Genomic DNA, 11,985 nt, shown 5'->3' with positions numbered 1-11,985 from the left:
TTAGTTAAGGATGTCAGACATTTCCAATCTCGGAGCAGAAAGGACCAAAGTGAGGATTTTTCTGGATTATTCCAAGCATTCCATACTTACCAAAAACCACATGGTTGCAGTTGCACCATCTGTCTACAAGTACTGTTCCGATTGCCACAGCTGGTATATCATGTAACAAGCAAAAATAAGGGAGGGAAACAGAAAATGAATATTCTAAAGACCAACTAACTATTACTTTGCGCTGAAGTGTAACCGACTCACACAAAATTCTACGTCGGTACTTGGCTTGAATTGTTATGCAACCATTCCAGTAACTGAAGCTTCAGTAAATAGGAGAAGCCAAAGAAAACCTCAAAACTATTCTTCATGTTTCTTACATGGAAATGATCTGAAATAGCCAAATACAAACAACAAAAGGTAAATCTGGAAGTCTGCTGGCACTGATAATGGCATTCCAGATGTGAATGCACAAGCTCCTTTATTACTCATCGTCTTCTATACTTCAACTTTTTATTTAGTCTCCAAACAACACCCCCCCAGCATATATGACTGCCCGTATGCCCATCCCGCTAGCACAACCCTGCTGATTACTACCCGACAGCATGAGTAATTACTGTGTTCTCTTAGCTTTATGAAACAATCTAAAAGATGATTGCAAATGTCACTTTGAGCAATCGGGAAACAAACCTTTGACAAAACAGACAAATAATAAGACTCCATGCTGACAACAGAACTACATCTAATTCTGTTGCAATTCATGTAATTAGATACATTTGTACAGCAAAAAGTAGAAGCTAGAAATGGCTGATGAATTGGAACCTCTTCAAGCTCCGATCACAATTAAGCATAAAGCCAAAGCGCAGAGACTCAATTTTTCTTCTAAGCATTTATGATATTTTTTCTCTAGAGGGAAATGTATATGCTACTTAAAAAAAAAATTATATTCTCTTTCCTAGTTCCAGTATATAGATACTCACAGGATCTAAAACTATGCCAGCCGAGTCAAGCAAACCCATGTATAACAATGTTGCATTGTTCATGATGCTTGGGTAACCCACCCCACATACCTTAGATGTCTGGCTTCAGACATTTCTTTATTCGTCATGTACTGAGAAAAAGTAAATGCACATTCTCTGCAGAAACAGAGGGAAGATCATAGAGAGTGTAAGAGAAGGGAGAAAAAGGCCAAAAATAGGAAAGCAAGTTAGAAAGAGACTAAGAGTAGACGTAACAAGGAGATGAGCTGAATGCGCAGTACGAAAAAAATGAAAAAAAGCGAATAAATCAAAAAACAGCCATAATTTCTTCACTGACACTGGCAGCACACACGGCCACTTAGAACTTCACCAGTAACGCCTGAATAAATCGCATCTCTTGCCCCTACAACAAGCAAGCGTTATCACTCGAGTGTGAAAGCAAATTCTCTATTGTTAGCACCCTAGGCCTAGCAAATGGTAGCAGCTCTAAGTCTAATCCTATTATAGGGGGCGTATATAGCATGCAATAATTAGAGTCCCACATTTTTTTTCCAGTCTGATTATCTCTAAAAAAGGTAGTACCCGCAGGAACCTAGCACAATAAGAACCTTCATAGAGTGTGGCTGTCACTACAGTGCTTCACCAGCCACAGCAGCCCTTTAAAGCAAACTCCAAAAGAACGTATGAATACGTGATTTTCAAAGTTCAGATTAATTTCCTCTTCTGAGACTATGACAGCTCTTTTTTAGGTTCTCTCAATACCTTAAATATTATCATAAAGCTACTCGTGCTGAGAGACTCTTAGATGTGATGAGCTGAACATCCTAAATAAAAAGCTAGCTATTGCGCATCCGTTCTGTTCACATGGTTCTTACGCAAATACTAACAGGTGACTACTTGTCTCCTCTTGGTGGAATGTGCCATTACTATATATTGCAACTGGGATGGGTAAATGAACATCCAACTTGCTGACACCAACATTTTGGCTCCTCACCAGATGAGATATTGACTAAAGAACTATGTCCAACTTTTCACATATGTAGTCATTCTAAGAACAAGTCATTTCTGAGCTGCTTTTAGGCTGGTCACCGCATATGAAACTTTTACTGATTTAAAGAGTCTGACATATCAGCTTCCCTAAAAAAGCCGGGAATATGGGAGCAAAACACTGGATCCCCAATGACTATCGATATGAAATGGACAAACTGGACAACACTAAAAATGAGACAGAGAGACTGTACGGTACCAGCCCTCAGTCCCTCACAAAAGCTCTAAGTGAAGACAATGTGGTCTTTTGGTCGTTGGGAAGGGGAGGCCTGTGGAAAAGGGAAATCATATTGGAGTCATAGCAATCCCCAGAGTATTGACACCCAGTATAAAATAATTCTAGGTCAAAAAATGCCTATCTGCCCAATCTTGAGTAATAAGCCTAAACAGTAGGAACTACTACTACCCCTGACCAGGATGTACGTGAATGTGAATACTCCAGTCTCTCTAATCCCATCAGAACAGAAAACCCAATAATAACGGGGATTTCAAAACTATCCTGTATGACTGGTACACATAACTCAGGACGATGCGAGATTAATTTTTAACAGCATTAATGACTCTGCTTCTTGCGACAGCTAATCCTAAACCCACAAAGGAGAGGCCAATGGACTTAGCCCAGTGTCACCAAGTTGTCTAGAGGTGAATTATAGCTGAACGCTGTTCATAAGTTAGAGGAAAATGCCAAAGATCCACCACTTCTCCAAAGGAACTACACAACATAGAGGCTAGTTTAAGGGAATTAAAAGGACAGTCACAAGAGGGAAATGCCCTGAAGCTGCATGAAAAACTTTTAAAAAACACCCAATAGAGGTCAAACTATATTATACCCAAAACATAAGAAAAACACTAGAGATGAAAAATTCCACCATGCCTAAATAGAGTAAAGAGATGTTAGAGACAAAAGGACATCTTAAAAACAGGAACGAATCCTAGTGAGAAACAAGAGAAACGGACACAACTTCTGCAAGTCGTGTAAAAAGTATAATTAAGGTAGTAAGAAAAGATGGAAGAACATCTAGCAAAGACCAAAGACTAACCGCAACATTTTTTTCAGTACTCGAAAGAAGGAACCTGCCACACAATCAGTGGGTCATGAAACTCCAAGATTGCTAACAGAGCACAAAAGAAAGACAAGCGCTGTGCAAAGCTAAATGAATTATTGATTCCGGTCTTTACTGCAGTTATAGAGACATGCCCAATCTGAGCCATTCTCTTAGGTGACAAATCTAAGACGTCTCAGATGAGGTTCAATGGAGAGTTTTGGACAAATTATAAATTAACGTATTAAAATCAACCAGACAGATTGATTCACCCAAGTTTTGAAACTCAAACATGAAAACTTGCAAACATAACTGTAGTATGAACCTATTGCTTAAACCAGCCTCTGTGCTAGATGACGAGAGTAGCAAATGTGTCCATTTTTTTTAAAAAGGCTCCGTGTCTTTCCACACTAACCACTGAGCACTTTTTCTCTTCAACACTTGTAGTAAGAAAACGCCTCCTATCCGCCTTTATGCCCTACTAGGCTTCATTTTCATAAGAGAACACAACTCAGGCCTTAGCAACTGATGCAGGAATCAAACTGAAACATATTAGCCTATACTATGGCTCTTATCCGCCTCCAAGTACTGAGAGCTGCCCCTTTCGATACTTTTTTATAGCTGCGATGCATAGCCTCATGACTCAATAGAGACAACAGCCTTTCAGTGTTCACTATTTAGTGACGTAGGGATGGAGGGCTCACCATCAAGGCCACAGAGGCATTGAGAGTAAGTAGGGTTTTTAGCAGCAGTCAGAAAAGTCTCAAGTATATTACAGAATGAAAACCGCCCCAAAAACGATTGCCCATTCCTGTTCCTATGACCTCAGCCTGAAAAATGAGCGTAATAGACTTTGCTGCCATCCGATCATCAGAGACTGTACCACTCTAACTAAACCTCACGCACCCAAAGCTGGCTTAAATATTATCATCAGCTGGGGAAGTGGAAGTTGGTTATGACTTGATTAACGCCAACCCCAAAACAATGCCAAAATTTCTGGAATAAAATAGAAATGAGTTCCCGCTATACACCCTGCTTGAACCATTGTCTGGCACTTACCAACTCAAGTCCTAGCATCAATAAACCCCCCACCCCAGAAGCAATTAGAGTAGTTTTGGTAACACATGGAGCAGAGATGCAGACTACCATGAAAGCAAGGATGAGTGAGCATAGGTACTTCCTTCCTTATGTGAGCATAGTCAATTCAAGGAGCAGGAACCTGGAAACGTCTGCGAACTGTTGAGGGAAAAAAAAGACTTCAAAACTTTCCTTCTCTTTTAAACATTCAAGAACAAATCTCCATGATTCAGGCATGAGCAAGAAAACGAGGTCTTCATGATCACCTATCATGCACCATAAAGTGGAATACATAAATAAAGCAAAGTCATTTGAGAAATGCCTACATCTTCAACACAAAGATCTCCAACGGTTTTACCAAAGACACAGCTTAAGCCTCTTGAACCAGGGAATTTAAGAGCACCAAGGAACTAGCCTCTGTAACACAACTGCGACTCACGAGGTTGCAGAATCCAGATCCTGCACCTCCACAAAACCGGGATGGAGCAGACCTTCGAATTCTGTAGACCCAAGTGGGATTGGAGTTGAACTATTTACCTAAGCTAACAGAAGAGCGCCACAAGTGCAAATCTGGTATACAGTCAAGCAGCTAAAAATGTCTAATGCTCTGTTCTGCGAAAGGAGCCTAAATTACTTCACTTCTATCATTGCGACTATTTTTATTCATTAAGAAGCGTTTCCTTGTGATGGAAGAAACAAGTGGCCTCGAAGACAGACTTACACTGACTTATTAAATCACAGACTTTAATATTCTATTGACCCAAGTTCTACAGCATGAATATTTGTGATGAGTGTAGACAAACGTAAAATCTCACCATTATTTTCCCAAACCACCCTGGACTATTCAACTTATGCCAGTCCCTTTTTCTAAAAATTATGAAGCCAGAGAAATCATCAGCGGTCCAATAATGCTACCACACAAGCCTTCTGATTTTATCTGGTCTATAAGGATGTATCCACATTTGTAGCCTGGATCAAATGTAAAACACAGCAAACTGATGTGCTTTCAATCGACAAAAACGTCTTGATAAAGATTAATGAAAGGTTTCACAGTCTCCTCACCCTCACTCGCAGTTTTGGACATAGCACTTTTATCCAACATTTCTGTACTAGAGCTTTTAAAATATATAGATTATTGTTCTAAACACCATGCCACTAATACTCCATTGTAACTGCTTCACCACTGCAGCATTTCTGTTTGTGCAGGAAGCAGGCATCCCAAACAAACCTACAATTCTTCCTGCTTGGCCAAATCCTTAGCTGTGTAAACTGTGCGGTTCCATTGACTCCACATCTTGTAAGAGACTTAGAGTCCCAGCGCGATACAATATAGCTTGACTTCAATAAGACTTGTCGATTTAACGCAAGGAATCTGTCCTTTATTCAGTACATGAAATCGCATTTAAAAATCCCTATATATTATCCCCTGGCAAATCAGGAAGTATCTGACGATCTTTCTGTATTTCAATCTAGATCCTTAGTCAGCACAACTATGCCTATCTGATACTACATCAGCTGTGCTACAGGAGAGGCGGAGACTACATAAAAACAAACCTTCCTGCCAACACACTGAAATAGATAACTACTACTTGAGTGAAATATTCAGATTCCAAGCAGACTTCTTCATGTAGAGTGAGAATCTGACCGTGCAGTCCAATACAGTGAGCATTTTTGCGCCCTGTTATTGAGGACACAGTAGGAACTGTTAAACCCCCAAAGAAGTAGTAGATAAACTGTCTATCCTTTAGATTTCTTTGCAGCGAAAGATCACCCACCCTCTTAACAGTATGTATTAAGTTCTTTTAAAATAAAGTACATGAGAGGAGACTTATTCATTTTCAGACATCACAATCTAATTCTAAGTCAGAAAATGCAGAACATCCGCTAATGTCGAAAAGCCCATCCAAAATGACAGCTAATGCTTGTTACACATCGCTATTCTTCCTTTTCACGCCATGCCACTGCAGTCAACGTCAGGGCTCGTTATCAGAGATGTCTGATCTCCACGAAAATACTTTCCACCAGACCTCTTCTTTTCAAGCTTGGAAGCACCCGCACAGCCACGGTCCTTGCGCACAGGTAATTATTTGCTTCCATGGGCTGCAGAGGAGATCTACGAGCTCAGTTCCCATAAGAACAATAATTGCTGCTGGATCTTTGAGTTCTGTCTAATATCTGTTTATCAATTCTTGCTTATGACTGCCATTACTAAAGGAGAAGACTCAGGGCAGCATTATATTTATCTGCGAGGATCCTTCCCTGCCATCATGATTTTCGGAAGGCTTTGTTTTTTTTTTAGGCACACGTCACAAAAACCAATATCTGAAAAAATTCCTTGCCCCTGTTTCTACTTAGCCTCAGTTTATTCAATTAGAGAATTTAAACAATGTACCATTTTTACATTTATACCTTGCTTTATTTTTTTTTAACATCTCAATCAATTTACACTGAGATACTAGAAGTTTCACTTTAAGTTCTTCCACTAGCACCATCACCGTCCTGTCTTGGTTTCACCAGATGACAAAAAGGTGGTGGGGCAGTGTTTTCGTTTTTCTTTCCAGCTCTCACATCTGTCTTTTTTTTTTTTCCTGCCCACACCACATTTTGAGCCACCAACCTAAAACTACAATAGCTGGTGCTTTCCCTTTAATTCACTTCGATGCTTATCTGAAAAATGAATGGTTAAGATGATCAACTACTCTCATAAATGTCAGGCCCGCTCCCCACTTCCCTCTCATTTCCACCCCTCTTGAAGGAGCAGTGAGCTGAACAGAGTAGCAGCAAGCGCATGCCATTTCAAGATATGTTTTCACACCACATGATTTAAAAGACAATTCTATCCATACTTCAAGTAGCTCATGGTGAGCATTTCTAAACAGCCCCCAAACTTGGAAGGGTTGCCCAAAAAATTTAACGAGATGCACAAAAAGACAGTTACCACCTTTGTAACTGTGTTCTCGATGGTTTGCTCATATCATTCCAGTAGGTGCGCCGCCGCATGACTTGTCGAGAGAACTTTTACCTAGCAACACTCGGTGGGCCGGCAGGTCGCCCCCTGGCAAGTAGCGCCACGGCTGCATTATGGTGCTGATATACTACCCTGGCGACCAACCGCTCTCAGTCTTCTTGCCGGCTACTCCACGTGGGGAAGGAGGCGGGTTGTGATGGAAATGAGCAAACATCTCGAAGTAACACAGTTACAAATGATAACCGTCTTTTCTTCTTCGAGTGATTGCTATATCCATTCCAGTTAGGTGATTCCCAGCCTTATGTAGGTGGTGGAGCGAGTGACAAATGGCAGAATGTAAATACTGTGGAGCAAGGTGCATTATTTCTGACTGTGAACCAGATACATAATGCGAGCAATGTATGGACGAGGACAGGAGACTGTCGCATAGATCTCGTGGGTAGTAACGATTAGCAAGCGCAGCCTAAGCCCTGGTAGAACCATGATGAGATCCACTTGAGAGGAACAGGATGCCTTCCTCGGACTTTCTACTGCGACGAGAGTTGGGCGTGTTACAAAATGTGTTTGTCCCTCAACATAAAGCGAGGCACTCTCAGGGATTCAGGGAGGCAATTGTTCCCTCAGTGAGTTAGGTTAACATGAAAGCCGAAACCTAGGGGAAAGCGGGTGTGACGTACTGGCACCTTGTCTTTGTAAACATAACGTATGGTGAACACCATAGGAGCCTGCTCGTAGACTCGTCTGTGATGTATGCTCGAGGAAGTTCTCTCAAGACGGATAGCAGCGACAGGTCGCTAACGTTCGAATGAGGAGACATAAGTCCGGTTAAACCAGGTTGAGTCCAGGTCTGGGACCTAGAGTGTATGCGCTCCAAGCCTTGAGGAACACGAACCATAGAGTGTGACGGAACACAACGACACTTACTGCGTGAAGTAGGATGGGCTGCAATGTACCTTGCGGAACACACCGCTAGCCCTGCTAGTTGCAGGCCGGAGGTAGTCAAAATAGAGGATGGAGACGCCGCAGAGTAAGATTTGAAGCGCTTTCGCATCTGTAGGAAGACGCTTCCATTGGCCGAGTACGTTGACCAGGTGGAAGGCATCCTGCCCCCTGTAGTCACGTAAGGAGCATCCGTCAGGTGAAGAAGGCAGTCAGGCAGCGAGTCTGCCCGTGGCATGAGGGTCGAGTCGGGTGGATGGCAGGAATTGGCAGGAATTGACAGCAAGCAACGTGCTAGTAGTTGCTGCTGAACACGCTGATGTGTCATCGATGACGCTCTGCTCCGCGAAGTTTGAGCAGACCCAATGAGCCGCGGGGAACGGCGCAAGCATAAAGGTGTGCCTTCCATGGATGAGGACAGCATACAGATCAGTCCACGGGGAGAGACCTTAGAAGACAGACCTCGGCATTTCCTGTTCGGTAAGCGAACAGATCCAATTATGGGGGAAAAAAACCCATTCTGGCCACAAATGCATCACATCAGGCAGGGTGACACTCATGAGACAGGAAACCCCTGATCGAACTGCCAAGGAAGAAGGATGCTACAGATGTTATCGAGTGGCTATGCAAAGTCCAGATGGATGGACTCTCTGGACAAAGGAAGGACCATGTCCTCCAGTGTGTCTGTGTAGTAGGTGGCCGTTGTGCTAGGCTGTAAACACTGAGACGCTGACGCATCGCAGCTGCTGCTGGAAGCCCTGACCCAGCAGACTCCTGCATCTATTTTGAAATTGAGTGGAACGCCAGCCCCTGAGAGACCAAAGTTCCCCTTAAGCTCGCAAGTTACTTGAGGTGACATCCTGAGCTGACAGATGACGCCCCTCGTCAGGACTGAGGGCTGGGGGGATAGATCGCATCCTGCCCACAAGGGGGAGTTACCCACTCTAAGGAGCTAGGATCGTCAGGGAATGGTGACTATGTGCCATTGGGCCCTATCGCGGTACGTGTGATTTGAGCCAACTTGGAGATGACAGCAGGCAGAGTTTAGCATGTTGGTTACAAACTAGCAAGCAGCGGGAACCGGGAGACGAACAGTGGACGATGGATGTTCCATAGACCATCTAGGCCTCGCCACTCCAGGGGGCGACCTGCCGGCCCACCGAGTGTTGCTAGGGTAAAAGTTTCTCCGACAAACGTGCATGCGGCGCGCGCACACCTAACTGGAATGGATATGAGCAACACATCTCGAAGAACAACAGTTACAAAGGTGAGTAACTGTCTTTTGTGCCAGTCATCGTATTGCACCTCCAGTGGCTGTTTAGAAATGCATCACCATGAGCTCACTTGAAGTAATTGAGTATAATTGTCTTTTTAAATCATGTGTGTGAAAACATTCATCTTTGTAAATGGCATGCGCTGCTGCTACTTCTGTTGCCAGCTCACTGCTCCCTTCAAGAGGGGTGGAAATGAGAGGCGGAAGTGGGGAGCGGGCCTGACATTTATGAGTTAGTAGTTGATCACCTATAAAACCATTCATTATTTCAGACCAAGCATCCAGAAGTGAATTAAAGGGAAAGCACCAGCTATTGTAGCTTTTAGGTCTGGTGGCCGCTCCAGAAAATGTGTGTGGGCAGGAAAAAAAAAAAAAGAACAGATGTGAAGAGCTGGAAAGGAAAATCACCGAAAACAACTGCCCCACCACCCTTTTTGTCATCTGGTGAAACCAAACAAGGAAGGTGATGGTGCTAGTGAAGAACTTGAAAGTGAAACTTACTAGTATCTCCAGTGTCTAAATTGATTGAGATGGTTTAAAAAAAAATAAAGCAAAGGTATAAATGCTAAAAAATGGTACATGTTTAAATTCCTCTCAATATGAATAAACTGAGGCCTAATTAGAAACAGGGGCAAGGAATTTTTTTTCAGATATTGGTTTTATGTTGACTGTGCCCAAAAAAAAAAGGCAAAGCCTTCCCGAAATCATGAGTGGCAGGGAAGGAATGCTCTTGCAGATAAATTATCAATGCTGCCCTGAGTTCTTCCTCCTTTAGTCAATGGCAGTCATAAGGCAAGACATATAAACCCAGATATTCAACAGAACTCAGCATCCAGCAGCAATTATTGTTCTTATGGGAACTGAGCTCTGTAGACAATCTTCCCTCTGCAGCCCATGGCAAGCAAATACTTAACCTGTGCAGCATAGGACTGGCTGTGCCGGGTAGCTTCCAAGCTTGACAAAGAAGAGGTTCTGGTGGAACAGTAGTTTCCTGGGAGATCAGGACAGTCTCTGAATGATGAACCCGAGCCCCTGACGGTTGACTGCAGTGGCCATGCCGTGAAAAGGAGAATAGCTGATGTGTAACAAGCCATTAGCTGCATTTTGGATGTGGCTTTTCAGCATTAGCAGGATCGTTCTGCATTTCTGACTTAGAAAACATTAGATCGTGATGTATCTGAAAAATGATAATTTCTCTCAAGTGACTTTATTTAAAAGACTTAAATTACACTGTTCAAGAGGGTGGGTGAATCTTTCGCCTGCAAAAGAAAATCCTAAAGGATACACATTTATTCTACTTACTTTCTTGGGGGTTTAACAGTTACCCTACTGTGTCCTCACATTAAACAGGCTGCAAAAATGCTCCCACTGTATTGGGCACTGCACGGTGCCAGATCTCCACTCTACCACTGAAAGTAAGTCTGCTGTGGAATCTTGAATATTTTCCACCTCAAGTACCTTAGCTTAACTCCTTTCAGTGTAGTTGGCAGGAAGGTTGTTTTTATGTAGTCTCTCGCCTCTCCTGGTAGCACAGCTGATGTAGTATCCAGATATGCATGTTGTGCTGAGCTCAAGGATTCTAGATTGAAATACAGAAAAGATCGTCAGATCCCCTTCCTGATTTGCCAGGGCATAAATATATAGGGATTTTTAATGCAGATTTTCTGTAGCTGAACCTAAAGGACCAGATCCTTAGCTGGTGTAAATCGACAAAGCTCTATTGAAGTCAAAGCTATATTGTTATCGCAGCTGGGACTCTTAAGTCATCCTTACAAAAGAGTGTGGAGTCAATGGAACCGGACAGATTTACACCAGCTAAGGATTTGGGCCAAGTCATGAAGAATTGTAGGTTTGTTTTGGGATGCTGCTTTCCTGCACAAAACAGAAATGCTGCAGGTGGTGGAAGCAAGTTACAATGGAGTATTTAGTTAAAATGGTGTTTAGAACAATAATCTAATATTTTAAAAGCTCTAGATACACAGAAAATGTGATGAAAAGTGCTATGTCAAAACTGCAGAGTGAGGGTGAGGAAGACTTGTGAAAACTTTCATTAATCTTTAATCAAGACGTTTTGTCCGATTGTAAAAGACACATGCAGTCTGGCCTTTTATTTTTACATTTGATCCCAGCTACAAATGTGGAATGCACCATCCTTATAGACCAGATAATACATCCTAGTAAAGGACTACTGTGTGGTACATTTATTGAGACCCTGCTGATTGTATTTCTCTTGGCTTCCATAATTTTAGAACAAAGGGACATGGCATAAGTCTGAATAGTCCAGGGTGGTGTGGAGAAATAACTTGATGAATTTTCCGTTTGTCCTACACCTCTCAGAAATATTCATGCTGTAAACTTGGGGTCAATAATACATATTAAAGTCTGTGGATTTAATAAGTCAGTGTAAGTGTTCTGTGCCTTCCGAGGCCACTTTATCTTTCCATCAAAGATGAAACATGCTTCTTAAATGAATAAAAAATAGGTCTGCAAATGATGACAAGTGAGAGCAATTTAGGCTCCTTTCGCAGAACCTGAGCCATAGACATTTTTAGCTGCCTCTGACTGTATACACAGATTGCACTTGTGCAGCTCTTGCTGTTACGCTTTAGGTAAATAGTTCCAACCCAATCCCCACTCTGGGTCTACAGACATTCGGGAAAGGTGCTGCTG

At 42.5% G+C, this 11,985-nt stretch overlaps 1 protein-coding gene across 1 annotated transcript in view; it reads left to right on the top strand.

Annotated features, from left to right (window-relative positions):
* Nucleotides 1-11,985, top strand: part of GLI2 (GLI family zinc finger 2) — a 285,658-nt gene that overhangs the window by 170,122 nt on the left and 103,551 nt on the right. The window lies entirely within an intron of this gene.

Source organism: Chelonoidis abingdonii, chromosome 10 (assembly GCF_003597395.2).
Source record: "Chelonoidis abingdonii isolate Lonesome George chromosome 10, CheloAbing_2.0, whole genome shotgun sequence".
Lineage (NCBI taxonomy): Eukaryota > Metazoa > Chordata > Testudines > Testudinidae > Chelonoidis > Chelonoidis abingdonii.
Note: the sequence above shows the minus strand (reverse complement) of the source record. Positions and strands in the feature narration are given on the sequence as shown.